This window comes from Narcine bancroftii, chromosome 5, assembly GCF_036971445.1.
Source record: "Narcine bancroftii isolate sNarBan1 chromosome 5, sNarBan1.hap1, whole genome shotgun sequence".
NCBI lineage: Eukaryota > Metazoa > Chordata > Chondrichthyes > Torpediniformes > Narcinidae > Narcine > Narcine bancroftii.
The window spans coordinates 123,928,486-123,945,084 of NC_091473.1; the positions used below are offsets into that span (position 1 = coordinate 123,928,486).

General features: G+C 36.9%; 1 protein-coding gene across 10 annotated transcripts in view; it reads right to left on the reverse strand.

The window, feature by feature from the left end:
- Positions 1 to 16,599, reverse strand: part of ptprfa (protein tyrosine phosphatase receptor type Fa) — a 411,563-nt gene that overhangs the window by 288,305 nt on the left and 106,659 nt on the right. The window lies entirely within an intron of this gene.

A 16,599-nucleotide genomic window follows, 5' to 3' on the forward strand; every position in this document is an offset into this window, starting at 1 on the left:
GCCTGCTGCCAATTATAGGCGCCATCATCTTGTGTGCAGACTTCATGGTCATGGGATTTTAAATAAAACTATTGTTGGCTCCTTTAACAGGCTGGGCAGTTGGAGCTCACAGGGGGGCTGTATCTCCGCTCCTCGTTCTCTGTGTGTCCGCACCAGCGGCAACGCTGCCGTTACAGCAGCTCGGACAGCGCTGCTGTCATGTCTGCACTCTGACAATAAATCTGAATGGAGATCATGCCTTATGAAACAAGGTTGATTGAGCCAAGGCTTTTCTCTTTGGAAAGGAGAAGAGACTTAATAGAGGTACATAAGATTATGAGAAGCGCAGATAGAGAACCATAGGACATCTGTTTGATGAGTGGACAAAAGTTTAAGGGAGATGTTGGAGATTTTTCTTCCACACAAAGACAATGGTAAGAATGGTGGTAGAGTCTGGTACAACAAGGATATTTAAAAGATTCTGAGATAGGCATATGGATATAAGAAAAAGAGGGCTATGGGCGTGTGGTAGCGAAGTGTAAGATTGTTGTGGAGTAAATTTGTATAGGTTGAAACAACATCATGTGCTGAAGGGCCTCTGTCCTATTATGCTCTGTTTGCTATGGATAATGCTCATATACTTCAAAAGGTCAGAATCAGGATTTATTGTCATGAGCAAGTCATGAAATTCGATGTTTTGCTGCAGCATCATAGACCAAACATTTATATTATAAACATCTTACAACTATATAAAAAAAATTAAAATAATAATGCACAAAAAGTCAATGGTTCATTGATTATTCAGGAATCTGATGGCAGTGGAGCTGTCTTTGTGCTCATCTTTCAGCTACTGTTGTCGCAACTGTGTCGCAGTGTGAAATGAAGAACGAGAAAATGATCAGACGTAGACAAGTCAGTTCAGTAAAAGTCGTTTACTCAGTCACGCACAGCTTTTTAAAACCCCACGCGTTCCAAATGATGTCATTACATTGTGACGTCATGACCTCACTCAGAAACTCCCGAGACGGTTCGATTAAGCCTCCAGTGAGCCACTACACTGTACCTTTTTCCCAATGGCAGCAGAGTAATGAGGGTAATGAGGAAGATAGAGGATACTTTCTTGAGATACCGCCTCATGTAGATGTTCTCGATGGAGTAAAGTCTGGTGCCTGTGATGTCGCAGGCCGAGTTACAACCCTCCGGAGTTTATTCTTGTCCTGTGAGTTGGTGCCTCAATCCAGGTAGTGATGCAACCAGCCAGAATGCTCTCCACCTGTAGAAGTCTTCAGCAACATATCGACACCTCACCAAGCCTTCTTCGTGATTGCATCAACTTGGAGGGTCCAGGGTAGATCCTCGGAGATGTTGACACCCAGGAATTTGAAGTTCTTGTCCCTCTCCACTACTGAGCCTTCGATGAGGACTGGGTCATGTTCTCCTGACTTCCTCCTGAAGTCCACAATCATCTCCTTGGTTCTGCTGATGTTGAGCGCAAGGTTTTGTCATTACATCATTCAACAACCAGATCTATCTCCCTCCTGTACGCTTCCTTATTGCCATTTGTGATTCTGCTGACAACTGTGATGTGTTTGGCAAACTTGAGGATAGCATTGGAATTGTGCCTGGCTACACAGTCATGGGTGTATAATGAATAGAGCAGTGGGCTAGAGGAGGAGACATTGCTTCCAATTCATATTGTCTGTGCTCTTCCACATTTATACTGAAATTAGACTTTTTGTACTGTACATTTTAAATGGTTTAAAATTTTCAGCCAGCTTTATTTTTGAGTTGCAGCCAGTAACAAATAATCTAAATCAGAAGCATTGACAACTCCTGTACAAAAGTAAAAATAAACATCTGCTTTTCAATGCAGTTAAACAAGAAAATCTGCAGATGTTAGGGTCAAGTGCATGCAATTTTCAGAAAGAAAGGCTTGAGAGGAACAAAAACAAGCAATATTTCTAAATACAGCTGCAAAAGATACTGATCAGCAGACCATTCTTATCAATTACTTTTAATGGGATAATGGGATTAGAACATATGCCACTACAGAGCAGATGATGGTAGAAATCCAGAGTCTCAAAGGAAATTTGAATCCAAGGAAGATGTCAACATTTACAATTTGATTATTTTGAGTGCTGCAAATTAGCATAACAAATAAAAGCTTCTCAGCAACTGAAAACTTAATCCCATTGAGTAAATAACACAGCTGGCTGGTGAAAGGGCTTTTAAAGGCAACAGCTGAGTCCGATAACATCTAATGTTTTTTCCAGGAAATTACAGATTTGGCTCATCCACTTAGGTAAATACATTTACAACTTGTATATTTTTTCCAGCCTAAACCTATTAATGCTTTGCAACTCTTGAATTGAAATTCACTCCCCTTTGAATGAACAAATGTCCTGAATTACTGGCTTGCTTACTCTGTGACTGCAATCCCTGGTCGAAGACAGGTAGACCGGGCGAATTATCATCCCCATAACCGATATCGATCCTGACATGCAATTTTGTATGTCTGAATGTGATCACCTCAAATTCACCGGAACTCCTGAGAATATAGTTCCAGTTGTTTGCTTAAGAGGATTAATTTCCCAATCCTAGGAATCAAATGTTGAATTTTGTTGCATTGTATTTCCTCTAATCGAATAACCATTCCAAATGAAGGCTCACTGGGACTCTGTATAAATACTCTTTCTTTCCTGATATAATAGCCTTTTTCTACCACTCCACTGATTAGATTTTCCAATGCTTTCTTTTTCCCAGTACCAAAATACTGCTTACTTGAGAATGGTAAATTATGATGGCTGCATTCAACATTTCAAGTGTTATTTGAAAATTGATTAGGTAGCAGAACAAAGGAAATTAACACCAAAATAAAAAAAAACATAAGAAATTAAGGAGAGGTATTGACCAGCAGAGTGACATTGAAATTTGCTCAGATTTCTGGCTTGAAAGAATCACAGATATACAGTAAAGTGTATATATTCAAACCAAAACATTTTAAATTATGTTCATTGTGATTCAACAAAATTAAGGAAAACAAAAATCACCCAGTGTTGCACTGAGGAGGTCTCAATTATGTTTTGTTTTAACTGCTGGGATAATCTATTTTGGTTCCCATCATTTCCTCTCCCAAACCCTCTTCTGAAAACTCAAGTGCTGAAATTTCTCAGCATGTGATTCCTGCTATTTTCTACAAATGAATGGATTTAATTTTCAGAAGAGAAACATGAGGCACTTTATCAAGATTGGGCAACTTGATAAAATTACCACTCGAAGCATTGTTTCATTTTGTCACGTGTCTGGGAGTAAAAAGTGGATGCAATGGAGAAATCACCTCCACGCACCCCACTTCCTGCAACTAAAATCATAATCCATCAGCTCCCCAAATACTGAGCTTGAAATCCATACCACTCCAAATCCAGATTTTCAAACATTGCATTACCGAAGTAGTACAGGCACTTTAATACTGGAGATACTCTTTTTCAGGCAAGATGTCAAACGAATGTTACTTGCTAAGAGAAGTATAAAAATCTGACAGAAATATGTGATAGGATAATCTCCCTGCTATTTTAGACAAGATCAAATAGATTATCTACTTAATTGCTCTTTTCCACAACTTGGGCAGAGTTTTAACACAAAGTAATTAAATGCCACTGTGTCAGCTATAGTAGATGCCAAGCACTCTCACTGCTAAGCCAGAAGCTTCCCGGTTTATCCTGCAGCCAAGACAAGTGCCAAAATCTGAACAGGCATACATGTCAGTGTAACCTGAACTGACATCAATCTCTTTTGCCAAATTAACTTACACAGCATAAGGGTTAATTTAATGTCAAGCATTTAAAAACTGGTTTACAGGCTTGAAACAGAGGGCTACAGCTCTTTACAACATGCATCACAGATTTGAATGACAGAGTCTAGTATGATGTTTCCATTAAAAACACTCCATAATGTTTGAGGAACTCAGCCAGTCATTTCAGCGTCCACAAATAACAAAGATATATTGCCGAAGTTTCAAGGAAGAAATAGAATAACCCAGAGGTAGGAAATCTCAGAAAGTTTCAGAATTCAGACAATACTGGCTGGGGAAGGTACCCAGCCCAAAAAAAGACATTAATTTGATACGACAAGGGACAAGGTAAGAATTTATCAGGTTTATGCAAAAGGGAGAGACAGAGCTGGGGGAAGACGACAGGAGAAGAATTAGAGGGGGGTGGGGGGAAGGAAGGGAGTTTAATGAATCCCAGAGAAGTCAATATTAATCATTAATGTCAACCGGTTGGAGGGTGCCCAGTCGGAGATGAGGTATTTCTCCTCCAATTTGTGGGTGGTCTCAGTCTGGCAATGTGTGAGATCATGTCAACAAAGGAATGGGATGGAGAAATGAAATAAGTGATCACTGGGAGATCCACGCTATTACAGTGGACAGAGTCAAGGTGCTCAAAAAGCATATCCTCCATTACCTGCACATCCCCTAGCCAACATTGTCTGAATTCTGAGACTTAATGAGATTTCCTGCTTCTCGCTCATTCTTTTTATTCCTTGAAGAAGGGATCAGGCCCGAAACATCAGCAATATATCTTCGCTTTTTATGGACGCTGAAAAGACCGGCTGAGTTCCTCCAGCATTTCGGCGCGTTTTTACTGCAATCACAGTGTCTGCAGACTTTAGTTTCACTGCAATGTTTCTAAGTTTGCTGATGACAAAAATTGGGTGACTTAAAAGTTGCAACATACAAAGAGTCAGCAATTTAGACAAACTGAATGAGTGGACAAATAGATGGCAGATGCAGTGTTATATCGACAGCCTGTATATAACAAAATTTATAATTTGAGAAATGTTGATGAACAGATGGTGTCTTTGTACACCATAACTGAAGGCAACCATGCAGATTTGCTGTTGCTACTGGGCTGGTTTTTTTTTAAATGATCAGTTCTCCGAAAAAATAAGTTTATCTGAAATAGGCCAGGTCCTGATCATTTCCACAAACAGAAAAGAGGAATGACATGGTTGGCATAGCCAACACCAGCGATCAGGTCCCTTGTTCAAATCGTGCGCTATCTGTAAGGAGTTTGAACATTCTCCTTGGGGACTCTGGTTTCCTTCCACCATTTTAAACGTACTGGGAGTGTAGCTTAATTGGGTGTAAATTGGGCAGCATGGACTCGTGGGCTGAAATGGACTATTATCATGCTATATGTCTAAATGACCTCTTTCCTGTTAGCCTGTGCTCTTCCCCCCACCCTTTTATCCAGCTGCCTGATACTTTTGTTCATACCTTGAAGAAAGGCTCAGGCCCAAAATGTTGGTTGCCTTTTGTTTCCTATGGATGTTGCTTGACCTGCTGATTTTCTCCTCATTTATCTGTATACAGTGTTATTTTAGGAAAACATGGAGCATCTGGAGAGAGAGGAATGGATGTGACCTGGACATTGAAATGTCAATTCTTGCACCTCTCTCCTTGCTCGAGGACATTACAAACAAAATCCTACACTTTATTATGTTAGCTTAGCAGTGAGTATAACAAAGCTATCTGATCATGGTCAATGCAGAGCAAAAGAAAATTGGAGAAACTGAAATAGATAACTGCTGAGACCTGAGGGTTATAGGACAGGACAGAGATAAGGCAAGCTCATTCAGGCATTTGGACATAATGAGCCTTTTAAGTCAAATGATCAGGAGGTTATTAGCATGCATCATTTTACATTTGATAGTTACACATTTAAAGGCAAAGAAATTTCCTTTAGGCAATTTAAAAGCATTGATATCTTATGCAATGTGATGAAATCCATGATTAACTCCATTATGTTTTTAAAAATCATCCAATTATTTTTTTTAATTGCTCAACAGCCTTAGCTTATATCCTGCAGCAGCTCTTTCAGCTGCTGTTATGTTTATTCATCATGCTTCTGTACTAAATCAGAGTGGGTTTAGGCAGTAGGTCACACTATAGATCCAAGAGATACTCATTCTCACAAAATCCCTATTTTCTATCAAAAACTGGAGACTGAGGAGTCACGTGATGGAGTAGTGGCCGGTTGGGGAACTCCAGCCCTCTCCGGAAAAGTTTAAAAAAAAACCACAGAAAACACAAAGGCACAAACATAAAAATTAAAATAAAGTGAAAGTAAAGGTGGGAAGAAAATGGCAGCGAAGAAAGAAAAGTCGAAAGCAACGGGAAGAAGAGAAGAAGAAAGAACGTCGGAAGAAGGTGAAGGCCTCACCTGTCCGAGGAGGCCCGCCGCGGAGATAGAAGCCCGCTCCCTAAGGTCAGTTGAAGTCCCAAGCTCGGGGCTACAAAAATGGCTCACAGAGCCAAGTAAAAGTGCGCAACCGCGCATGCGCGAGGAGTCACGCATGCGCGATGCGCGAGGAGTCACGCATGCGCGATGCGCATGACAAAAAAAATACTCACGGGAGGGGGGACCGGCTGAGGAGTCGATCTCCACAGCTGAGAATGACAGCTACAACACAACAACAGGAAGAGAACATAGAAAACAACGAGAACAAGAAAGAGTAAAAAGAAAACAAGGAAACAACAGGTGACCAACCCAGAGGAAGAAGAAGAAGAACATAGAGAAATGGAAGAAGAAGGGAAAGGCAAGACAATGGATATATATTTTTTTAAAGAATATATGGATTTAGTAAAAGAATGGCAATCACAAGAATTTAGTGAAATAAAAAAAAGAATTAAAAGTACAGAAGAAAAAATGAATAGATTAGACATGGTCATGTCAGATATAGGAAAAAGAGTGGACAAGGTGGAAGAACGAGAAACAGCCGTAGAAATGGAAGTAGAGGACTTAAAAAAGAAATTAGAAGAATCTAATAAAAAAGTTAAAGAGACACAAGAGCTGTTAGCTCAGAAGATAGATATAATGGAAAATTATAATAGAATCAATATTATAAAGATAGTGGGCCTTAAGGAAGATGAAGAAGGCAAGAATATGAGAGAATTTATAAAAGATTGGATCCCCAGGGTCCTAGGAAGACCAGAATTACAGGAAGAAATGGAAATAGAAAGGGCACATAGAACATTAGCCCCAAAACCACAGCCACAACAAAAACCAAGATCCATTTTAGTAAAATTCCTAAGATATACAAGAGAAAATATATTGGAGAAAGCAATGAAGAAAATAAGAGAAGACAAAAAGCCACTGGAATACAAAGGTCAAAAATTTTTTTTCTATCCAGACATAAGTTTTGAACACCTGAAGAAGAGAAAGGAGTTTAATACAGCAAAAGCGATCCTATGGAAAAAAGGATATAAATTTATGCTAAAAAGTACCTAGCGGTACTTAAAATAATTATTCCAAAACAGACTATTCTCGGATCCGGAGGAAGCACGAAAATTTGCAGAACAACTACAAAACAGACAGAGAGATGAAGACATGTAACGAGAGTAAAAATGACCACGAACTATATGCATGTGTGTATATGGGTATATATATATATATATATGTGTGTGTGTGTGTGTATATGTATATATGTGTGTACATGAGTGTATCCGTGTTTAAATGAAAATATATAGAGTATAGATAAGAATTAATAAGGGAAAGAAAGGGAAGAGAGGAAGTAAGGAGGGAATTAAGAGAGTGATCTTTGTAATATATGAAAATTAAAATCTTTTCTGGGGGGGGCTGGGTGGGGAGGAGTTACGGTCACTGCGAAATCAGTTGAACCTTGCGAGTGAATTCGCAAATCCAAATGGAGAGGGGAGATGTGGTTGCCCGACAAGGGATAAAGGGCAACTCAGGAAGGGGAGGGGATAGTGGGGGTAAAGAAATTTTAGATAGGAGAATAAGGGAAATGTTTGATGTTTTAGAAATGTCGTCTTATAAAGTGTTCAAAACAAGAAAGCAGAAATGGATAAGAAGGAAAGGTGATGATGATGAAACAGAAAGGAAAGATAAACAAAGTATGAAATGGCTACGGTGAACTATGTGACTAAATATTAACGGAATACATAACCAAATCAAAAGGAAGAAACTGCTAAAATTGATATAGCATTTGTGCAAGAAACACATTTAACTGAAATGGAGCACAAGAAATTAAAGAGAGCTTGGGTAGGACATGTAACAGCAGCGTCGTATAATTCAAAAGCTAGAGGAGTAGCTATATTAATCAGTAAAAATGTACCAATTAAAATAGAAGAGGAAATAATAGATCCAGCAGGGAGATATGTAATGATAAAATGTCAGATATATTCAGAGTTTTGGAATGTACTCAATGTATATTCACCTAATGAAGATCAAAAATTTATGCAAGATATTTTTTTGAAGATAGCAGACACGCAAGGGAACATACTAATAGGAAGGGATTTCAATCTTAATTTGATTCAAACATGGATAAAACTGGGAAAAAAATTAACAGAAAGAACAAAGTAACCAAATTTATAATTAAATCGATGCAAGAAATGCAACTTTTGGATATATGGAGGAAACAACACCCAAAGGAAAAGGAATATTCATATTATTCGGGTAGACATAAAACATACTCAAGAGTAGACCTATTCCTGTTATCAGCTCGTATGCAAGACAGAGTAAGAAAAACAGAATATTAAGCTAGAATATTATCGGACCACTCATCCCTGATATTGACAATAGAGTTAGAGGACATCCCTCCAAGAATGTATAAATGGAGATTAAACTCCATGCTACTTAAAAGGCAGGATTTTAGAGAATTAATTGAAAGACAAATTAAAATGTACTTTGAAGTAAATACGGAATCAGTGAAAGATAAGTTTATACTATGGGACGCAATGAAAGCGTTCATCAGAGGGCAAATAATAAGTTATGTAACCAAGATGAAGAAGGACTACAATCAGGAAACAGAGCAGTTGGAAAGGGAAATAGTAAATATATAAAAAGAATTAGCAATGAAGGAAGACACAACTAAAAGAAGATAATTGGCAGATAAAAAAATAAAATATGGAACACTACAAACATATAAGGTGGAGAAGAACATAATGAAGACAAAACAGAAATATTATGAACTAGGAGAAAAAACGCACAAAATTCTAGCATGGCAGCTTAAGACAGAACAAACTAAGAGAATGGTATTGGCATCAAGGAAAAAAGACAAAATCACATATAATCCAACGGAGATTAATGAAAACTTCAGAGAATTCTATGAACAATTATACCAAACTGAAAACGAAGGGAAAGAAGACAAAATAGATGAATTTTTAACTAAAATTGAACTCCCAAAATTACAAATAGAGGAACAAAATAAATTAACAAAACCATTTGAAATAGTACAAATACAAGAGATAATAAAAAAACTACCGAATAATAAAACACCAGGAGAGGATGGATTCCCAATAGAATTCTATAAAACATTTAAAGATTTATTAATTCCTCCCCTCCTGGAAGTAATCAACTAGATTGATAAAACACAAAGCTTACCAGATTCATGCAAAACAGCAATAATTACAGTAATACCAAAGACAGGGAAAGATCCACTCGCACCAGCGTCATATAGACCAATATCTTTACTTAACACAGATTATAAGATAATAGCTAAACTATTAGCAAACAGATTAGCCGACCATGTACCAAAAATAGTAAATCTAGACCAAACTGGATTTATTTAAAAAAGACGAACAACAGACAATATTTGTAAATTTATTAACTTAATTCATGCAGTAGAAGGAAATAAAGCTCCAACAGTAGCGGTTGCTTTAGACTCAGAGAAGGCCTTTGACAGAGTAGAATGGAATTATTTATTCAAAGTACTACAAAAATTCAGTTTACCAGAGAAATATATTAATTGGATTAAAGCATTATATAAGGGGCCACTGGCGAAAGTGACAGTAAATGGATATATATCAAAGCAATTTAACTTAAGCAGATCAACAAGGCAGGGATGCCCACTATCGCCCTTATTGTTCGCGTTAGCTATAGGACCACTAGCAGAATTGATAAGAACAGAAAATAAAATAAAAGGGATAAAAATAAAAGACAAGGAATATAAAATCAGTTTATTTGCAGATGACATTACAGTATACTTAACAGAACCAGAAATATCAATAAAAGAATTACATAAGAAATTGAAGGAATATGGAGAAGTGTCGGGATACAAGATTAACGCAAATAAAAGTGAAGCAATGCCAATGAATAATGCGGATTTCTCAAAATTTAAGAAAGAATCACCATTCAGATGGCAAATGCAAGCAATACGATACCTAGATATACAAATAAATAAAAACCTCGGCCATCTATATTAACTCAATTATTATCCACTAATGAAAAAATTACAGGACGACTTAGAGCATTGGAAAGACTTACCACTAACACTAATAGTAAGGATAAACTGTATTAAAATGAACATTTTCCCAAGGATACAATACCTATTCCAGGCATTGCCAATACACTTGACGGAGAAATTCTTCAAGGCGTTAAAGAAAATAATAAGGAAATTTTTATGGAAAGGGGGGAAACCGAGGATAGCACTAGATAAATTAACAGAATGGTATAAACAAGGAGGCTTACAACTGCCAAATTTTAAAAATTATTATAGAGCTGCACAATTAAGATACCTATCAGATTTTTATCAAACAAAGGAAAAGCCAGATTGGACTAGATTAGAACTAGATAAAATAGGGGAGAAGATACCTGAACATATATTATATAAATGGGATGAAAAATTGATACAACGTAGGAATTCTCCAGTATTACATCATCGGCTCAATATTTGGAAGAAGATTCATGTAGAAAGGAATAAAACAAATTACCAATTACCAAAACTAATACTGACGCAAAATCAGCTAATCCCTTTTACAATAGATAACCTTTCCTTTAGAGAATGGGAGAAAAAAGGGATCAAAAGAATAGAAAATTGCTTTTCAGGAAATAAATTATTATCCTTTGAACAAATGAAGGATAAATATAATATAACTCACGATAACAGTGTTTGCATACTACCAACTGAAATCCTAATTGAAGGACAAATTGGGAAGCAGTCTGAGGTTACCAGAGGGAAGTAGTTTTGAATATGTGATTACAGACACAATGATAATCAAAAAATTTATAACAAATATGTATATTAAACTGCAAGAAAAGGAGAATGAGGAAACAAATGGTAAAACTAAACAAAAATGGGAACAAGATTTAAACATAAAGATAAAGAAGGAAACATGGGAGAAGTTATGCTCTGGAACTATGAGAAATACAATAAACACGAGGTTACGTATGATACAATATAACTGGATACACAGGCTATACATTACACCTCAAAAGTTAAATAAATGGGACCCAACAGTATCTGACAGATGTTTTCGCTGTAAAAAGGAAATGGGAACAACAATTCATGCAATCTGGACATGTGAGAAAGTGAAAAAATTTTGGGAAGATCTAAACCAGATATTAAATAAAATCACAGAAAGCAATATACCAAAAAAACCCAGAGATCTTCCTCCTAAGTAACATAAAAAACAAAGAATTTGGACTTGATTTGGATGGTGCACAAAAAAGATTTGTTAGGATAGCCCTAGCTGTAGCAAAAAAATGTATTATGTCAGCCTGGAAATTAGAAGATAACTTGAGAATACAACAATGGTATATAGAAATGAATAAATGTATCCCATTAGAAAAAAATAACATATAATTTAAGAAATAATATTACAATTTTTGAACAAATATGGGAGCCATACATGAAACACAATAGAGAAAACCTACCGGGGACATCTACCACCTAAAATGACAGAAGGAGAAGGAAATGAAAAGAGTTGACTCAGTGGAATTTCTTGTTTATTTTTATTGAGTGACAACATTGTTTGACGGGTTTAATGCATCTTAGATTCTGTACTTTAAATGAATGGGAGGGGAGGTAGGGAGGGTGGGATGGGAAGAGGTGGGGGGAGAAAATGACACTGTATATATTTGAAAAGGAAAATGTATGCATCTTGATCAATGTGGTTTATAGTGTGAAAAATAAAAAAAATTTTTAAAAACTGGAGACTTACTGATTTTCATCTTTAGTTTCATTAAAAAAATATAATTTCTGGGATCATAAAAAATATTCATGCAATAAAGTAATTTTAACACTCATGTTTGCATAAAATAAGTGGAGTAATCTCACAAAGCACCTTATTCAGTGCTTGATGAATTCTAATAATTTTGTCGATCCTGAGTCCCTTTCTATGAACTTCCGAGTTTACAATTAATATACGGGTTGGTTTCCATGTTTCCAGATAAATGGAAAATTCAGTTTTGTGTGATAAAGTTTTCTGTTTAACCTACTTATGACCACACTAAGATTCAAACTTAAATATTTGTTCAGTCTATTTTCAACAAATTTTTGCTGCCACTAGGAAAAGGAAGACACTGCTTTGGCTACAATGGTACAAATTTCAATTTAAGCAAAAGGACTGAGTTAAAAGTAGGTTATCAGATAAGGGAAAATCAGGAAATGGTTGCAGTCAAAGTAAACTGCAAAGACAGCTGAACGGACACCTCTTGACAAAGAACCAAATAACCATGAAGCCAACAGGTTAAAAGGCAGAAGAAAATTAGCTCATTAAGCAAATTAATCATCGCAGAATAAAGACAGAATAGGCTGTATGTGGGGTAACGTGAAGAAAATCATCTTCTCATTTGTCAGGAAGGCACAACAGCAACCGCACTTCCTGAGAAGACTAAAATGGGCAAGCCTACCAGCTGCCATTATGTCAACCTTCCATGGGAGCTCTATTGAGAGCATCCTGGCCAGCTGCATCATAGTGCGATTGCTGCATAGAAATGGTATGAGGTCAATCCACAGGATCATAAGAGCAGCAGAGAGGATCACTGGAGTCTCCCTCCCCTCACTCCACCCCCCTCCTCCAAGTGAAGTGATCTATCTGGATTTTTGTCTGAAGAGGGCACACAAAATCATTGAGGATCCCCTCCACCCTGCACTCAGCACCTTTCTGCTCCTCTCGTCAGGGAAGAGATACAGGAGTATCAAAGCCAGCACCACCACGCTAAGGAATAGCTTCTTCCCATGGGCAGTGAGAATGCTGAACGACCAAAGTAACTGCTCACATGAACCATCCAAAATTGTATTTATACAATCAAATGACAATAAACTTGACTTGACAAAAGATAAACGAATGGAAGAACTCAGCGAGTCAAGGTGTATTTGAAAAGTTGAAAGGATGGTCAATATTTTATATGACTTCAACATTTCCTGTTCCACTTGAACACCCTGTTGTGGGCCCTTACTTTCTCTTGGCCTTTTCCATTCTAATTGCTGGTGACATTGATCACCTTGACTTCTTCACTCACCTCACCCATTCCAACCTTACACAAGAGAAGGGTTAGATTGACACAGAGTAGGTTGATATAGATTGGCACAACAACTATTCTAGTTAAACACTTTTGTAAAACATTCTATACTGACCTACTATGAGCAAGAACATGGAAAGTCATCCAACATAATTAACAAACACTTTTGTTCATTTCAGTGTTCATTCTATAACCATGCGGATTATCCTGTGATCGTTGGATCTGTTATGACTTTCCATTCACAGAACATAATATGCCTTTTCTCCAAACTCCTTCATATTTCAAAGTAGAAACTTTCAGGCAAATTATTTTAACATCTATGGGAAAAGACTGGGCAAATGGTACTCAAGATTCTTCTAAAAGGGGCAACAAGGTCACCTCCTATTCTACAACAATTCAAGGATTGTGTGATTCTATAAACTTCTCTGTTCACAGTGAACAAGTTTCCCAACAATTTTCATCCTGGGAAATTATCTTCATCCAGTGGCTGGCACATGATGAGGGGAGTTGCAATACAGGAAGGACTTCAAATTAAGTGGGACGACTTCAGAATCTAAAAACTACTGTCCTGAAATAATTCTGGGGTTAGATGTGGAGACATCCACTCACATAATGCTATTCAGAAATGAGTCAATGCAAGTCAAACTGTCTCAAACAATTGACTTTTGAAAATCAACATCATTCAGACTTCAAAACATTACAAGCACAAAGGAGTTTAAGTGTCCATTTAACAGCAACATCATTTCAGCCTATTACATTCCCCCATTTTACTCCCCCACCTTTCTGCTATTTAGCTTTTGTGGAATCATAGATAATTGGTGCAGGAGTAGGCAATCCACCCCTTCTCTTTTGTCGGAGCTGCTCATGGTGATGGTCTTTTATCCATAAATGCTCCCTTAACTGCTGAGTTTTTCCAGTATTTTCTGTTTTGAAATGTAAACTTTTGCTTCATAATATATTGAGTAGAAATGTGAAACCTCAGTAACCATTCAAAATGACCAAAATTGCCAAGGTGGAGAGGGTGCAGAGAAGATTTACAAGGATGTTGCCTGGCTTAAAATACCTAGAGTACAGAGAAAAATTGAAGAGGTTAGGACTTTATTTATTGGAACGTAGACGGTTGAGAGGGGATTTGATAGAGGTGTTAAAAATTATGAAAGCAATAGATAGACTAGATGCAAGTAGACTCTTCCCCCTGAGAGCAGGAGAGGTTGAAACAAGAGGACACAAATTGAGGGTAAGGGGGAAAAATTTTAGGAGAAACATTAGAGGATGGTTCTTCACTCAGAGAGTGGTGGCCGAATGGAATAATCTTCTGGAGGAAATAGTTGAGGTAGAGTCAATTCTTTCATTTAAGAGATGGCAGGATATATACATGGATAGGAGGGGGGATCTAGCGGAGTTGTTTGAGCGGAGCGGCGTGGACTTGAAGGGCCGAAATGGCCTGTTTCTATGCCATAAACTGTTATGTGGTTATAAGTTTGCAATTTTTTAGAAGGAATATTTGAGGGAATTCTAAATTTCTGAGAGAACTTTAGCTGCCTTTCCAGTAATTATTTCCTCTTTTTTTTGCTGGTTGTTTGAGTTTCTGGTTGATTGAATGCAGGATTTTACAGTAATCATCATTCCATTTCTTTGTGAGATTTGGGTAAATGCAAATTAGTGTCTTTCAAATAAAGTCATACATATCAAATCAACATAAAATTATTCCACCTTTTGGACAATATCGAGAAATATTAAATCAGCCTTGAAAGAAAAACAGTCTCCTATTCATTGTTGACACTAGTTCTATACCACAGCTACGTGAGTGAGATGTGTTCGATGTAACATGATACTGAACCTATTCAACTCCATAAGTTATTACTGGAAGAAGCAGCCAACAAGAGACAGTCGTGCAAACTACATAATGACTTTATAATTCAACACACTCAAATCAATTCATCACCCTAAATGTACAAATCAATAAAGGATAATTTTCTTTAAACTGATACTGTTGGCTCTTGGCTCCAATACATACCACTGAAAAAGACTGGCAAATGCTAATTGAACAATAGTTAAAAAGGAGATACCAGAAACAGTGGGGAACGAAGGAGTAAAGAATCTGTGGCCTTTACAACAGTTCAACTTCAAGATGTAATCAAAAGCAATTTACGACACAGAACATTGCAGCACAGTGCAGGCCTTTCTGCCCACAATGTTGGGCCACACACATACATACACACACACACACACACACAAATATATATATATATATATATATATATAAACCTACCACACTCCCCATCTCACAGTTCATAACCTCTCCTTTAATGCATCAGACTCTAGCACCATAACTATAATCAACAATACTATTCTTTACATAGTAATTTATATTTTCTTTGAAATAGAGTGCAATTAAAAATATACTTTTAAAAGAGTTAGTTATCTGGTTTGAAATGGAAGGATAAGAATTTGTCAGGTGCAATTAAAATGAAGCAAGACGAATTATTACAGAATCTTGCAGGAAAAAAAATGACTTGGTGATGCAAAATCTACAGTTCATACTAGTGAAACATATTTTACAAGGATTTTGCCAGGACTGAGGAGCTAAATTTTAGGGAAAGGATGAATAGGTAAGGATTTTATTCCATGAAGTGTCAGAAAATGAGGGGAGATTTGATAAAGTAAACAAAATTATGAAGGGTAATAGACATGGAAAATGGAAGTAAACCTTTTCCATTGAGGTTGTATGAGACAACAGCAAGAAGACATGGATTTAGGGTGAAAGGAGAAATGTTTAAGGGGAAATGTCTTCACTCAAGAGAGTGTTGAGAATGCAGAATGAACTGACAGCAGTAGTGGTGGATGGAGGTTTGAAAAGAACAGTTAAGTATAGATTGGATTGGTAAATGGATAGAAAAATTATGGAGCGCTATGGGACTGGGTGTAAAAATAGTTCAGCACAAACAAGATGGGCCAAAGGACCTGTTTCTGTCCTGTAGTATTCTCTGGGTAGAACCTCAAGCCTTTGACTAATATACAACAAAAATTATTTTTTTAAAAATCATTCAATCATCTTAACACAAGCTATGAAAAAAATTTACATTTTTTATTGATTTAATCTACGTTTTATCTTAAATAATTACAATCTTCAATTGGAAAGACGTGCATATACTAACACTAGAAACCTGCCATAGCTCTTTACAGCTCATGAAATATGCAGAAAATACAGCTGCCAATTTTCATGTACAAGAGAACAATGAACAGATAATCTGGCTTTCATGGAGCTGAGTGAGGGCCAAACATTGGTTAGGACCCATCCCCTGCTGTTCTTTGAATAAAGTTCATACAATTTATACATCTTCCTGAAGGA